Source organism: Rhipicephalus microplus, chromosome 7 (assembly GCF_043290135.1).
Source record: "Rhipicephalus microplus isolate Deutch F79 chromosome 7, USDA_Rmic, whole genome shotgun sequence".
In the NCBI taxonomy this organism is placed as follows: domain Eukaryota; kingdom Metazoa; phylum Arthropoda; class Arachnida; order Ixodida; family Ixodidae; genus Rhipicephalus; species Rhipicephalus microplus.
In genome coordinates, this window is record NC_134706.1 from 140184191 (window position 1) to 140200005 (window position 15815).

Below are 15815 nucleotides of genomic sequence, written 5' to 3' on the forward strand. Positions count from 1 at the left end.
TTCACGGTAAGTAGAGGTGATGTTCTTTTAACGGAAACCGTGAGAGTGATTGGCGGAAAATTTAAGAAGGGCTCAAAACTGTCGGTAATGTCAGCACCTCCCAAGATTTATTATAACTCTGATCCCTAGAACCAGTGTATTCTAGGGACCATAATATAACCTCCTTGGCGCCTCCTCTATTTTATCAATGGATGGAAGAAGAGGATACAACTTTATTAAAAGAGATTTCATGGGTTTCCAGCTGGCTGCTTGTCTGCGGCTATTTCTTGTGCCCATGCAATGACTGCTTTCTGCAGTTTTTCGTCGGGGGACCGTATTAAGGTCTGCCATGCCGTTTCGGAGCGAGCTGGCAGAAGCTCTCTGGGTGGGGGAAGGCCCTCACATTCCTAGTGGATGTGACTTTGGTTTGCTATGGCATTTTTGTCGCAATTTTTGCATGTTGAGTCAACCACTTCACCTGTGAATATCGCTAAGCGGTGAGGAGTGGTTAGGCTGTTAGTTTGAATTCTGTGGAGGATAGTGGCCTGCGCTCTCGTGAGGTTGCTGTGCGGTATGGGATATAATCTCCTGTCATCTTTATACATATTCGTAAGTTCGTTATAGTAGGGCACTGCCTCTCCTATCGGGGAGCCCGGTTCCAATGAAGGTCTGGGTCCCCGCTCACTCGGGAAACTCCGGTAACGAGGAAGCGCATAAAGTGACCCGAGGGTTATCAAACCGGGTCGCGCTTTCAATGGATGGATGGATGTGGTTCTTGAGAAAAAAAAAAAAAAGCAGATCCCCCCTACAGTGGGAATCGATGATATGCGAAACACGAATGAGGAAGGGTGATAGGTCACCTTAAAATCATCACAACGTCAAGAGGTGGAGGTAAATTATGCTGTACTTGACTTTCATGTCATGATTATCATGTTTGGATGCTTCATTTACCTTTGTCATCTATGAACGTCACCTGATACCAACTTTGGTATATATGAAATTAGTGAAACGGCCACGAGCGTGCTATGCGCATAGCATGTAGTCATGTTTTACATGAAACGGATATTATGTTTATCAGGTTTGGACGTGCCATTTACCTTCGTCGTCTAGTCACTTCCCGGGATACCAAATTTTGTGCATGTGGAGCTAGCGCGACGGCGGCGAGCGCATCATGAAGAGCCCGATATACTCCGACGCGACGTTGACGCACGCGCAGGCTGGGCGTAGTGACGTCACGCTGGCAAAACGCGAGTACTCTATAGTGTGACGCCATGCGCGACCAGCGTCCGTCGGCACGGTCCGGTGGCAACCGGCGCGAAATGCAACATGCCGCATTTCCTGCTGACGACGTTACTTAGACAGCACCGCGTCTGCCTCTCTTGGTGACGGAGGGACGCCATGTGCGCTCAAACACGCATGCGTCAAAGCAACGCAGCGCGGCGCGCGCCTGCGAGTATATGGCATGCAGATCCGAAATGAAGGTCAGTGGCCAGAATACTAGGAAGATATTGGCGCTTGGCATCGCCGGCGTGGCGCAATAAAACGAACGCCGGCGCACACGCGGGCCAGCTTACGTCGAAGTGTATTGGTACCTTTGAATGTGGTGTGTATAAATGTTCTTACATGACACGCATCTCATGATTATCATGTTTGCACTAGTCAAATACCTTCGTCATTCATTCACGTGACGTAATACCAAACTTTTGCACATGTGAAGGTAGCGAAACGGCCGCGAGCGCATCAATGCTTGAATGGGCATGGAAGCATCATAACGATGGGAGGCTCACCTACGCTCTTGTTCATTCTGCAGTTCGTCTTTGGTGCTGCTGGCTGCGGAAACTGTTCGCAAGTGCCATTAGCCGGTGCGTTCGCCACTGGACCTACAGCCTCGGAAGTGTCCAGCGATGCCACTTCACTCGGATTAGAGTGGCTGCATTCCTGCCGGCACGACCAGCTTCAAGGTTTCCTGCCTTATCTTGCTCTACCTCAACTCGTGGCAGCTGCAGGAACATCGACAGCCTCACCTACGCCCCGTTTAAAACCGAGTGCTGCGCAGTCGCCGCTCAATGGGCATGGAAGCATCATAACGATGGGAGGCTCACCTACGCTCTTGTTCATTCTGCAGGTTAGTTACCAGTCCCAACTACCTCGCCATTGTTTTAAATCGGATGATCCGTTTCTATTCGTGCTTCCATGCCCCGAAGCCTTGTTTGAACCTTTTTGCTCGCTGCTACTGCCTTTGTGTTGGGATGTTGAGTGCAACCCGGGTCCTAATGAATCATCGGCTGCTCTTGCGGAAGTTCTTAAAACCGTCAACGATTTAAATGAGCGATCAATCAGAATGGAAACAGTACAAAAATCAGTTGCTGAAACGGTTTGTGAGCTGAAAGACCAGCAGAAAAACACTTTTCAAGCCATATCTGATATAAAGGCACGGTTAGAGGCTGTCGAAGGCCAGACTACATTACTTCAGCAATGTCGGGCTGATTTTAGTGAGCTACATGATAAATTTAATCGACTTGAGTCGGAAGCCTGCGCACTGCGCCATCGGCTTGACGACGCAGAGGACCGTTCTCGACGAGACAATTTAGTTTTTTATGGCATAACAGATGTTGAAAACGAGGTGTACACTGAATCTGAAGCTAAAGTTTTGAGCGTCATTAATGATAAACTGAATCTGAGCCTTAACAGCGATAGCATTATACGCGCTCACAGGCTCGGCCGGTTTATGAAAATGAAAACACGGCCGATCATTATCAAATTTGCTGCATGCAAGCAAAAAGGAGCGGTTCTTGCTAAGTGTTCCTTGCTTAAAAATAGTGGCTTCGCTCTCAGTCAAGATTTCTGCCCCGCCACGCGCGAAATTCAAAAAAAGTTAAGAGAGCATGCCAAAAGCCTGCGTAAGCCATATAAACTTGGGTACAAAAAACTGCATGTTGGCAGTAAATCCTTTGGCTACAATGACATAGATGACACCATTGTGGAGATCGGTATCTCGAAAGTTGCATCGAATTCGCATGGTGCATCCTCTCGAGCACTCCGCTCTGGCCGCCTACTTCAGCATAAAGATCGCTAGGGACACGGGAGGGGAAACGGTGCTACCCACTCGAGAGTAGAATTTTTCTATTTTATATACTAACATTCGTAGTATCTACCGCAAAAAGGATGAGTTATGTATAGCAATTAACGATATGAAAGCTGATCTCATCGCACTAACTGAAACATGGCTTAGCAGCAAGATATCTAACACTGAATTGTTTCATTGTGAAAAAAGGTACGTAGTCTACCGCAGTGACCGCTCTGACAGAGTGGGGGGGTGGAGTTTTGCTGGCCGTGGACGAGCGTTTTGATTGCTACTGCATACCAATTACTTCAAACATTGAATCTGTGTGGTGCTGCTTGAATGTAAATTTCAAGAAAGTCATTGTTGGGATATCGCTCCCCATCAAGCGATGTGTCATTTTGTGATAGCTTGCAAGACTGCCTAAGTCAAGGAACGGTTCGTTATCCCAATGCACAACTCATACTAATGGGGGACTTCAACTACCCGAATATTGATTGGTTGCACGCATGCCCACTTACCAACCCACCGACAACTGAGGCCAACCAGTTTATCACCACCTGCATGGATTTTGGTTTAACACAAATCGTCACTTCACCCACACGTGTCACTCAAACTTCTTCTTCCCTTATAGACCTAGTACTAACGTCATCAGAGACTGTCACGTCACCCGTATTGCACATGCCTGGCCTGAGCGACCATAATATTTTGCATTTCACATTCGATTTGTCGCATGCACCATCAGTAAAACAGTCCAAGAACATCAGCGACTACAACAAGGGTAACTATCTAGCCATTAATAATGAACTGTGCTCCTTTTTAGACATTTTCTTACCAGGTTATCTTGGGCGCTCAGTAGAAACTAATTGGTGTTTGTTCCGTAATAAAGTGTCTGAACTAATTCATCTCCATATCCCTCTTCGCCGGGGGTACTCCAATAAGCAAGCTCCGTGGTATAACAGATACTTAAACCGACTTTCTAACAGGAAAGAAATACTTTTTAGAATCGCTAAGTATTCACTTAAACCGGCCAACTGGACAAAGTACAAGACAGCCTCTTTAGCATATTCGCGAGCGCTAAAGAATACTAAATCCACGTTCTTCAATGTAACCCTGCCGAATATCCTGAAGACTAACCCTAAACGTTTTTGGAGTATAATGAAACCACTTAGAACCAGTAAAGTATCATTGCTTACACCCACCGGCGATCCTGTTCCCGACCATCTTTGTTCTACTGTGCTAAACAATACATTAATTAAGTCGTTTTCTTCATCTAATTATACCCAACGTCCTGAGCTTCAGTCGTACAATCATTTTGCGATGGATCCCATCACGTTTGACTCGCATGGCATCATCACGATTATCGACAACCTGAAACTAACGTCTTCTCACGGTATTGATGGAATTAATAGTAAATTTTTAAAGAATACCAAAGAATACAGTTACATCATCCTTAAATGCATATTTTCACAATCGTATCATGATGGTGTACTACCTGAAGACTGGAGAACTGCTGCGATTATTCCAGTACATAAAGGTGGTGATAAACATAGTCTATCTAACTATCGTCCTATATTTCTCACATGTGTACCATGCAAAATAATGGAACATATAATATTATCTCATCTTGTTAATTTTCTAAAGGATAGTAGCTTCTTCTCTTCAACTCAGCATGGCTTTCGAAAGATTTTTTTCTTGTGATACTCAACTAATTTCTTTTACTAATGATTTGCATTTATCTTTGGACTCGGCTTCTTTAACTGACTGTATATTTCTTGACTTTGCTAAAGCGTTTGATAAAGTTAATCATTCCCGGCTCTTGCATAAACTAAGTGTTCTAAAAATTGACCCTGCAGTTTTTAACTGGATTCGTGCATTCCTTTCTTCTCGTGTTCAATTTGTCAGCACTAACGATGTTAATTCTTCCCCTGCACCGGTTGATTCTGGGGTTCCTCAAGGATCAGTACTTGGCCCCCTGCTATTCCTAATCTATATAAATGACTTACCTTCTACTATTACTTCCAATATTTGTTTGTTCGCTGACGACTGTGTGATTTACCGTCAAATATCTAATGACAATGATATTCATTCTCTGCAGGCTGATCTCAATAACATACTTCATTGGTGTCATATTTGGAAAATGGAACTAAACATTCAAAAATGCAAGTCTATGAGGATTTCTCGGTCGAGTACAACTTGTCCAACTTACTTTCTTCACAGTCACCCCCTTGAAACTGTAACATCTTACCGGTACCTCGGCGTCCACATAACTAACACTTTGTCCTGGAAATTACATACAGAACATGTAGCGTCCAAAGCTACTAAAACACTGGGTTACCTTCGAAGAAACTTCTTTCTTGCTCCATCATCACTAAAGTTATTACTATATACCACATACGTCCGTCCTCAAATGGAATACGCTTCATCTGTTTGGGGCTCCGGTCAGGTAACATTATCACACATGTTGGAATCCATTCAAAATCGTGCAGCTCGTTTCACTTTGGCTAACTAGCATCGTTCAGCTACTATCACTCAAATGAAGGCATCTCTAAACCTCATCCCACTAGTTACCCGCCGAAAGCGCACTCGCATTTGTCTGTTTCATAAAGTATTCTATCATAATCCGAAACTCCGTTCCCGTTTAATCCAAGCTGCTCCCTTCATTTCTCTTCGTCGTAATCACCAACAAAAAGTCACAGTCCCCCATTGCAACACCGTATCATATGCCCAATCATATCTCCCAAGAACTTGTAATGAATGGAATTCCCTGCCTGCATCAATAACAAGCATCAATGAACCCATTCAATTTAAGAATGTCCTTAAAACAATGATTACCTAATTACCCCCTGTATGTTTGTTGACCAGTTTATTTGTATTGCTTTGTGCCTTCACCATGTAATAAAAATAAAATTAGTGTTATCATTTGCTTTATTATGATGTGAGTTGTTAGGAGTAATAATCTTTGTACCCCAATTAGTGACAACAATTTTATGCCATTTGTTTTGTATTCCTTGTTTTTTTTTCATTGTTGGGCATGCCCTTCCCCTCTGAAATGTACTGTGTACCCTGAGTGTGTGGCATGTGGCAAATAAATGAGTGTGTGGCATGTAGTCATGTTGTTACATGACAATCATGTCATGATTATCATGTTTGTATCTGTCATTTACCTATGTCATCCGTTTGAGTCACGTAATACCGAGTTTGGTGCATGTGAAGCTAGCGAAACGGCCGCGAGTGCATCATGAGCGTAAGATGTAGTCAGACATGACATGCATCTCATGAATATCATGTTTGCACCAGTCACATACCTTCGTCATCCATTCATGTACCGTAATACCAAATTTGGTATATGTTGCGCTAGCGAAACTGCCGCGAGCGCATCATAGGCGTGGCATGTAGTCATGTTGCTACATGACACGGACGTCATGATTTTCATGTTAGGGTCGGTCGCTTGTGTTTGGCATGCAATCATATCATACCATATACCAGTTTTGCAACACGCCATGTGAACGAAACCACCGCAAGAGCTACAGGACAATGAAATTTAGATCATGACATTCGTGACATACATATCATGATTTTCATGTCATGACTAGTCAGATATATTCTTCATACATTCATGTTATGCCATACCAAGTTTCGTATTGATACCATTATCGAAACGGCCAGGAGAGCTAAAAGTCGTAGGCGGCTAGATAGATAGATAGATAGATAGATAGATAGATAGATAGATAGATAGATAGATAGATAGATAGATAGATAGATAGATAGATAGATAGATAGATAGATAGATAGATAGATAGATAGATAGATAGATAGATAGATAGATAGATAGATAGATAGATAGATAGATAGATAGATAGATAGATAGATAGATAGATAGATAGATACGCTCAAAGTCGCCGAAGTTCGCCAAGAAATGCTTCGCATTTGAAGATGTTGAATTTCAAGCAATTCGGACTTATGATGTTTCAAGGATAAATTTCAAAGGGGGCGCTTTTAGTTAGTGTTCCCCCTTCCTCTGCTTTTGACTGAGCACAGGACAGGTGAGGAACTTGAAGCGTAGGTTCTATAGGAGCTTTAGAGTAGCCCTCTGAACCCCCCGTCCCGTGATTAACGACACTGGCCACGAGTGGGATACCACTCAATGATTGCCTCTCAACAAAGACGCAAGGTCTTTTGGGGCTGCAAATATATCGGTTAAAGTCCTGTACATTTCTAGGGAGCATTTTACAGGCGTATCGGAGGAACATAAATTGAGCAGCCGAAATCAGCTCAAAGCAATTCATGATTTTCGTTTTCAGAAGACGTGACTTTCGATTGTCCACCACCACGTGGGAACCGTGAGTGGCGAGCCCAGTTACGTTGTTTTTTGTTGTCGGTATTTTCTTCCGTGAATTGATTCCCGTCGATTCCTGCGGCCCTGCTGCCGTACCGTTCACGGGAAACAGTGCTTGAAAATGAATCGGTATATATTAACGCTACACAAAAAAGCTTTGTTGGGAGCTCTTTCCTGTAATTTCGTTTTCTCACTTCGCATAACGGTCGTTATGCCACTAACCAATGATGCTCTAAGTTGTAATAACTTGCCGAATGCTTTTCAAGTTGTTCAAAACGTTTAGAATTATTTAAATATTGACCTTGTCAAGACATCTTTCGCCAACCTAATTAGCTTAACGCTATAGTTTAACCAAAAAACCTGCAACATCAACGGCTAATCAAGAGGACCACTAAACTTTTCAATCATGAGTTCAAAATGCATTTGAGACATTGAATGGCTACTTTTGCGTCTCGTGGAAGTGCCAGGAACTGACCAGACATCGAGAAAGCAAGTCGAAGGGCACGCTGTCTCAGGCTTGACAAAAGAATACTCTTTCATTTTTTCTATATAGTTGGACGAGCCCCAGCAGAGACTGCTTTTATTCTATCAAATATCCTCCGATGAATATGATGAACGAGCACAGTTTCTGTACTTTCAGATAGTACGAAAAAGCTGTGCTGCTAAAAGCCTTACGTAAAGAAGCCGTTTTGCCATTGATCATATAGTTTTACCTGAAAAGGTTCATATACCGTTCCCGGCATGCTTTAGTAACAGGGTATGTAGTTGGGCTATAGTTGGTATAAATCATATTCGTTCAGCGAACTGGGATAGCGGGAGCACACGAAAGGCAAAGAAGAGCTACATTTTGTAAGTGATTCTTAAAAGAGAGAAAATAAAATAAAAGGGAGCCACGTAACTGTCTGCTTCATTGTGCGACACCTCAACAGTAGCTCACGAAAAATGGGGTAAGAAGGGATTAAAAGGGATAAGGAGGATTAAAATAGATAGTATATAGATGAGTGCACCCACAAACATAAGTAAAGAGAAAATAAAGAAAAAAGGACACGGTCGAGGGAGTCCGAGATAGGGATAAGGACACCCACATACAGAAGTAAAGAGAAGATAGAGAAAGATGGGGACACGGTCGAAGGGGGCACCACTCAGCGAGAGCTTCACGGCGTCGGGTGATGGCGGAGGGCGAGCTGCGCTGTCGTCGGAGATCGCGGGGGCACGACCGGTCGTCACGGAATCTAGCGAGCGAGATCAAGAGCTACACAACACGAGCTGCTGTGTGGCTCTTGTCTGTGAGTTGTGTGTTCCCGAGCTCCCAGTTCTCTGAACGAATATGCTTTAGTAAGTCATGCCCATTGTGGTCGGTTCCTACGTTGTGATGTTTTTGCCTCCACTCTCACGTAGGTTGGTCAAGCACATTTGGTGACGCGAAAACCGGCAAGATATAGCTGGATGGATCAATATATCCGGCTATGCCTTTTAGATCACGCCACCTAGCCATAAAGTTAAGTACTATCACTGTGTGTTTAAGGATTGAATTTCACTCGTGCCTCAGTGGTAGCCACCAATCAGTTAACCTCCTCCTGGTTATTTCTACCCGTTCAAGGTCTCTTTTGCCTTCACTGTCCCTAACCCCTGATGCTTTGAAGAATTCCGCGCCATTACCTTGGACTATAAGGTGGAGCCTTTACAGAACATTATCAAATGTTCGGCCGTTTCTTCCTGCTCTCCACACGCACTACATAACGTGTCTGTGTCTTCGTATTTGGCTTGGTACATCTTGATCCGCGATACTCCCGTTATGGCCTCGAACAGCAGAAAACTACACTGAGAATTATCATAGATCTTTTATTTTGCGATTTCCTGCTTGAAAGTTCGGTAGGTCCAAATGATAGTTTCGTAAGCATCCCAGTCTTCCACATGTCCCTCTCTTTTCTTCGCCTTCTTCTTAACCGATGTTTCCTTTTGGCTTGGTATTCTGCTGTTGTCTAAATACTCGCTTGACAATTTTCAATTTGGCTTCATCCATTTAGTATATAAACATTCTTCATGAACAAGAGAGAGAGAGAGAGCGAGAGAGAGAGAGCGCGAGAGATGTAGACTTTATTCATTTCCGACAGATTGCTGGGATGGGTTCCCACCTAGGAGCCAACGGAGAGACCGTGTCTCGCGGCAGTTTCCTTGTACAAGTAGCTGAAAAATTTCCTAGCCAAACACTCCTCTTCCGTTTTTTGTCAATCGCTCCTCAAATTCTATTTTGCTGCTAGCTACCCTGCACTCGAACCATGTCCATCCCATGTCACCCTGGACCCCCTGATTTGGGGTATTTCCGCGTACTCCCAAAGCAAGTCTACCTATGCCACGTTGTTTAATTTCCAATCTTACTTGAACTTCTGATTTCATGCATAAGACCGCATTACCGAAGGTCAAACCCGGGACCATGGCACCTTTACAAATCCCTCTCACAACGTCATACCTATTGTAGTTCTACAGTGCCCTATTTTTCATTACAGCTGCATCCCTGTTACCCTTAGTCATTATGTATATTTTGTGCTCCCTTAGCTTGTACTCAGTCCCGTCATTTATCCATACACCCAATTATCTCTATTTATTCATAATTTATAGTGTGACTTCCTGTATCTTATGCTCACTGCCTTCGCTATCTTTAAAAATGATGATTGCCAATTTTTACCTACTGAACTCCAAATTTAACCAATCTCCCTCAATGCCGCATATGTCTATCGATTCCTGCATTGTTCTCGGTTATTAGTACTATATCATCGGCATACATCAATGCTGGTGCATAAGTCTGACGAGCGCTGCCTATAAGGTTGCAGGGCCAAATCTAATAGGGAAATATTAAGGGAAGCTTCTATTCCCGGACGTGTACACAACCTCCCACTGCCGGTGCTGCGGCACTCACCCGGCTACGCTTCCGCACATGCTGTGGTATTGCCCGGCATAGTACAGACACACTAACACCACGACCCTTTCATCGAAGCTCCGTAAGGCTCTGCGGAGCCCCGCTTTTTACGACCAAACCTGGGCGACCCAGCACGCCCGTGAGGCAGCGTCGAGACAAGCCCTTGACGTACCTTACGGGAGGCTTAGGCCCGGCCACCTAAACCTACTGGTTTCTTATAATAATGTTTATTCCTCCTCCTCCTCCTCTCTTATTAAGCTCACAAATTTAGGTGGCGGCCAAATGTGGTCCCCGAACACGAAGAACTCGGCGACGGCGGCAAAGTGCGCCGAAACGAGGGTGCCCACGAATCTAGCTTTTGGCGCCATTTTAAAGTAACTGGTCGACGACGATCAGCCGTTTCTGATACGGTGATCTGATCTTTTATCGAGGCGGCTTGTCAGTTCGCGTTGACCCATTCATTCCATTGTCGCGTTTCATTGCTTCCCCAATGCTTTTCCCAGCACGGAGGGAGAAAAAGGAACGATTATTGGAATATGTAGAATAAATAAACAGGTAAATAAATAAATGCAGTACGTTTTCGCCATGCGATTTCTACATCTGCACTCACTTGTCGCACTCGACTCCAGGCCGAAAAGACGCCAGCGCCACGAGGCCGAAGTTAAGTCGCGCCACATCCTGGACTCGAAACCACGCCTCGTCCAAGCAGAGGAGGCCGCGAAGTTCGTCAAAACATGGAGGAAGTTTTCCTTCCTCCATGCGTCAAAACGTAGTTCTTTGCGATGTAGACGGACAAACGTTGCGTGAACAGAGCAGGTTGCTGCTCCATTTCGGTGCGAAATAAAAACTGACGAATGTACCCGCTCTGTTTCACGACGTCTGCAAGCATCTCGACGTCCTTCTTTCTCTTTGACACAGAGTGGGCGCAGATCCAGGATCTTCACATGCACTCTCATGCCTCGCCAGTGCTAGAAAACACGGTCGTCCAGGGCAGCCTGCACCCGGCCGGCCAGAAGACGCCGCTATAAGCGTTCAGCCCCAGTACCCTCCGCGTCGTCGTAGAGCCTACGTGATTCCCGTGGGCCGACGCGAGGGCTTGAACAAGCTGCCATGATATGATGTTCTCCCTCGCCGCCACAATGTGGTTGAAGGGGAACGGCGTCCACAGAAATGCGCGAAGAGGTTGGCGCGCTGTCGGATCGTATGGCGCCACTCGTATGTCGGAATACGTCGTGCACTGCCCTATCTCGGAGTCCAGTCTGCAATAATTGCTTTCGGAACCAATCTGCGAAAAATACCCTTTTCGTTAAGTACTGCCTTCGTTATTGCTCTGCAAAGATTATAAAATTGATCGTCTTGCCTAGGAACTCATCCTATAGTCACCTTCTTGGGCATTCCTCTATTGCGCAGTGTCTTAAATAAACTGTTCCATTAGAGTGAGTTCCTCCATGGTTGAGCTTTTCTTCAGCGAGGCGAGGCAGTAGTTGCTGAACGAGCGTTCTTCCACGGTGATATCGTGCGACAGGAAACTAACATCCAAGCACTGGAACACCCGATCTCGCTCGAAAATCCTAGCTGCGATCTCACAACTCTTCGCAAAAACCGGATTGCATTTGAAACACACGGTGGTGACGGTCTTGTTTTCGAGGAGACTGAGCAAAACGTCCTGAAGACTGCACTCGACGGATCTATCGAAGCCAGACACGCCCAGCTTTCGTAACGTGCAGGTTTCCTTCAGGTACTCTCTGAAGGGGCTGCTATGGTCCTGCCGACAAACGGTCGCTACCACGCAGTTCAGTTCAGATCGAGGAGTTTCGCGAAAGCGCCGCCAGAAACGCCCAAAGGCTCAGTCTTGATGACAAGGTTCGACAGGGCGGATGCAAGCGTGTGTCCGCACTGCAACTGCGTGTCGCACGTAATTTCCTCGAGACGCGTCAGGTTACTGAAGGTGGCGCACACTTCCCCACGAGGCCCCATACCAACGTGCGTCGTGTCTCGCGGATTCAATTTCATCAAGGACGTCTTTCCTTGTAGGGAGTCGCAGATTAGCCCTTCGTAGACATTCAGCCTACCGCAAGCCAACTCGAGCTCAGTAACGCAGGGATGCTGTTTCAGAAGCCAGTACAGGAGAGTGGCAACCTTGTAGAAATGTTTCGACGTATACATAATGGTCTCGTAGGAACGGGCCGTCGATGCTCGCAACGGCGAGTTGGTTGCGCGTCTTGGGCACGAGTTGTAATTCTACATTCGCCTGGCACAAACACTCGTTCTAAACAGACAGGATTCCAAGTATCTGGCAGGATCGGTTTTCGGCTGCCGTGCAAGACATGCGGAAGTTCACGCCATAGCTCTCGTAAAGATGCTGCGGAATTCGTCCAGGCTGGCGGGAGAAATCCCAGATAGTCGAACGGGCTCTGCCGAGGAAACTGCTGCGTCATCCAGGCCTCGAATATCTGACATCGGAGCTGTAAGATGGACAGAAGTACGAAAGTCAGAAAGAAAAAAGCCGTAAAACTCGTGGCGCCATTTTGCGATCGCAGTGACAAAATACCTCGCGTTTAAGATTCAGTTTGTTATTGCGATAACGTTATCACTCTAAGCCGCAAAAGCGCGAAATGAGAGTAAGTGCTCCACTTCGTCCCCGCAATCAACAGTTAGTCCACGGAGGGATTAACTGCAAGACGAGGGTGCCGTGCGCAAACTAAGGGAGTTCTTCCATGGAACTTTCTGGCGCAGTGGCGGCCTCAAAGAAAGGATCAGCATGCGCGTAAGCAAATAGTTCCTTAATTAAATTGGCTGCTAACAGTTGAATTTAGTGTAAATGTTCGTGACAAATACGGCAAACATGTCAAGAGCAAAGTAATATTGCTTATTTAGCACAAAAATGAGATGCGTAAGCCTTCCCCCCCCCCCCCCCCCCCACAGAAAAAGAGCTTGAGCTCAAGCTTTATCAATGCGCGGCGTGGTGTCCTCGGCAAGCTAACCCTCGTTGGTGTAGCGGTATATCCGCTACACCAACGAGGGTTATCCACTGTAGGTTGCCCAACAGGTCACAATCAACCGTGCGGGCGCACTTTTCTAGCACGGGGCGCTTTGTACACTTTGTTGTTTCACCGCAATGTTGCCGAATGCACGAAGGTCACTTCGTTCGCTGCAACGGCCACGCTTGCGAAAAGAGTGAACCACTAGCTGGAAGAGCCTAAGCAGGGGCTAGAAGTGTAGATTTAAGAGCTCGATTTCTTCGTTTAGACACAATATTAATGAGAACTAACAACCAAAGTAGGGGCTAGTTGTTCTAACATGACAAATTAACAACTATGGCAAATGTCAGTTCGCGTTCGCCTTCTGTATACCTACGCATTATTTTCGCACGTTCTTTTTTGTGTTTGAGCAGCGCGTTGCAAGTGACGAGCTGGGACATTTGTTGGCGCCCGTGCTGTGTACATTCTTCTCGTGCGTCCTTTGTGCTTGAGCAGCACGCTAGGGTTCGAGCTACTTGCCGTTCTTCGTGTGGCATTCCAATTTGTTGCTACCGCACTCGTTATATGATTGTCTCGTCCTGGAGGTGTAACTGTGACAATTTTCTCCAAAAGAAAAAAGCGCGCTTACAAGCTACCTCGAAGCAGGCGTGATGACACCCAGGGACAATTTACAGTACAGTAAAAGGTAAAAGAACATAACATAATTGTTGAGGTTCACATCCCCAACCGATATGATTATGAGGAACTGTAATCGAAGGCTGCGGTGATTTTGGCCACCACGGTTATTCTGACACGCACCTAAATCTGGACACACCAGCCTCAATCCTTTTTCGCCTCCATTGGCTTATAATGTAATATATTCATATGTTGCAATATTATTTGCATTGAATTTACTTCTGTGTATATGAATATTTGTTGAATTAATCCAATATTCTTAAGAAGCAGCGTTTTAGGAAACAGACGCAATGCCAACGCCGCGCTCCTCACCTGCAACCGGGAGTTCCGCAGTGCGTTATGATCGACGCAGTAGACGCAGCTGTGGGTTACGTACTTCAACATTGCGGAGAAAGGGACCAATTGCTTTATTTTCCTGGAAACTGACACCCACCGAACAGCGGTACAGCACCTTCGGATGCCAACTGTTGGCCGCCTACGCGACAGTCCAGCATTACTTTGAAGGTACCGTTTTCTTGGACCTAACGAACTACAAACCTTTCACGTATGCCTTGCGGTCAACGAGTACTGAGGGGGGCGCCCATACTGCACGTGCATTTTGGCAGATGTCATACATACCTGAATTTATCATGGACATCCGCCACATCAAAAGAATCGATAACGCTGTCAACAATGCCCTTCAGCGTAGCCCAGTGAGCCCCATAACCTCGCTAGGGTGCCTCGAATTCTAGCCACCCTAACCTCGCTTACACCTCAACGAATTGGCGGCTCCTCAACGCGATGACGACGAATTGCTCCGCCTACACGAAACGTCGACGTCACTAAATCTGCAGTGGTTGAAGGTTGCGTGTTCGTATCACGCCCGGGCTACCAATTGTTGATACGCGCGAGTGATGCAGAGACGAAGCCTGTTGCCGAGTCTCGAAACCAACCAACTTTATTGTTCGCTCCACTCAGTAGACTCGGACCGGTTCCCCTTTCCCTTTGCGCGCTTTTGTTGGCGATCCAGAGGAGAGAAAGGAATGTGGATAGATGGATGGATTGATATGGCTGTGCCCTCTAGATCGAGCGGCGGCTAACGCCGTGTAGCCGTAATACTTAGTGAACAAAAACTAGATTTATCTTTTTTTTTTCTCCTTAAAATGAAGTTAAGCACTGGCACTTTGCAGTGAAGGATTTGATTCTCCCTCGTGCCTTGATTGTAGCCACTAATCAGATATCCTTCTTCTAGTTATTTCTACCCGCTTAATGTCTATTTTGCCCTCCCTGTCCCTAAACCCCAGTGCTTTGAAAAACTCTGCGCCCTTTACAGAACATTATCAAGTGTTCAGCAGTTTCCTCCTCCTCTGCACACGCACTGCATACCGTGTCTACCCCTTCGTATTTGGCCTGTTAAGTCTTGGTTTGCAATAATCCCGTCCCGGCCTCTAACAGCAAAGAACTGCCCCGAAAATTATCATAGATCCTTTCCTTGGTGATCTCCTGCTTCACAGCTCACTAGATCTCTAGTGCGGACTTTTAATCATGCCTATTCTCCACATGTCGGTCTCCGTTTCCTTTACTTTCTTAACCGAGAGTATTTTGGTTAGGCCCACTGCTGTTTTCCAAGTACTTACCCCTCAATTTTCTGGTTGCCTTCCTCCATTTTGTATAGACATTCCTCATGTACAGATAGCTGAAAATTTTTCTAGCCCAATGTTCCTCCCCCATTTCTCTCAATCGCTTCTCAAATTTTATGTTGCTGCTAGCTTCCCTGTCATCGAATGATGTCCATCCCATATCCCCTTATAGTCCCCGATTTGGTGTATTCCGTGAGCTGCTAAAGCAAGCCTACCTATTCCACGTTGCTTAATTTGTAATCTT